Below are 1413 nucleotides of genomic sequence, written 5' to 3'. Positions count from 1 at the left end.
ATGCAAATATCTTTGTCTACGCAGTTTCCCAAGATCCCCCACATCTCCCCCCCTTTTTAGAACCTCTTTTCCTGTACCATTAATTGATATACTCTGCGCTCATGTCTATCAAGCAGTTAAGCCCGTACATGCCGTAAGCAATAATTCAGAATTAGCAAGCCGCAGCATATTGCTATCACTACTGTGAGTGCTACCAAGCCCAGCGTTATAAGCCATTTCTAATCAAGCCATGACAAGATCCACGCCCCTGTGTTGACCTGTCCCCGTCATGAAGGGYCTGACGCAGCTCCCATTTTTCCCTTAGCCTCCAGGGTCAGGTTGGAGTCGACGATCATCGGGACGGTTGGCACAGTACTGGTGTTAACCCAGAGTGGCCGGAACACCAAGCACGCTGGGGTCTCTGCCGGCCCCGCCTCGGGGTTGAGCGGGATGCAGTAGTGCGCTGCTCCGTGCGCCTGTGCTCACCTCCTCCAGTAGGACTCTGCAGCCCCCGGAATCATGAAGCCGGCGATAAACATCAATCCAATCAGGCAGCAGCGTCCCCGTCTGGCGTTGCCCTGTTCAAAATGGAATCTCACCAAGAATGATTAGTTACGCCCCAGTCCCTTCCGTCCGCGCATTTAAGTCAGGTCTTAAGCATTTCATTGGAACCCATCTTATCTGCTCCTCCCGTTTTATCGCGGCATACCCTCTTCCCTGTGATATCAGTTCCCATCCTGTCTCCCACTCCCCTTCCCCTGGGAAGCGGACCTTCACACCTGGACCCTGGTCGAGGGCGGTAGGTGCCCCCAATGTCTCCTCACTGGCTCCGTGGGGCAATCCCCTCTGCTGTGGTGGTTCAGCACGTAGAGCGCCCGATGCAGTAGCATCGCCTGTTTCTCAGGAGGGATGCCTCCCCCACAGCCCTCTGCCTCAGCTAGGGATTTTATTTTCCTTTTCAGTGTTTGGTTGGCCCATTCTACTATTGCCTGGCCTGTGGAGTTGTAGGGCAGGCCTCTGAGTAGGGTGATTCCCCATAACTGTGCCCATTGGGCCGTGCTCTGGGAGACAAAGCAGGGCCCGTTGTCCGTCTTTATCTTCGCTGGCACCCCTAGCCATGCAATGGCTAGGTTCCAGTGGCTCCGTGCTGCCCGGGCCGTCTGCTTCTGATGCTGTGTTGCGATGATCACGGTGCTACAGGTGTCTACTGTTACCGCCAGCCAAGGCCGTGGTTTGAACTCCGGGAAGTAGGTAAAGTCCGTCTGCCATATCTCGTTCCCTTTTAGACCCCGGGGGTTCACCCCYGCCTCCCACAGCGGTGTTTTCTGACAATATGGGCACGCCGCGACGATTTCCCGCGCTCTGGCCAGAGGAATGCCTGAGTGCTTTGCCAGCGCGCGAGGCCCCAAATGAAGGAAGTCGTGCACCTCCTTC

Source organism: Apteryx rowi, unplaced genomic scaffold (genome assembly GCF_003343035.1).
Source record: "Apteryx rowi isolate R43461 unplaced genomic scaffold, aptRow1 scaffold_269, whole genome shotgun sequence".
Classification (NCBI taxonomy): Eukaryota; Metazoa; Chordata; class Aves; order Apterygiformes; family Apterygidae; genus Apteryx; species Apteryx rowi.
Note: the sequence above shows the minus strand (reverse complement) of the source record.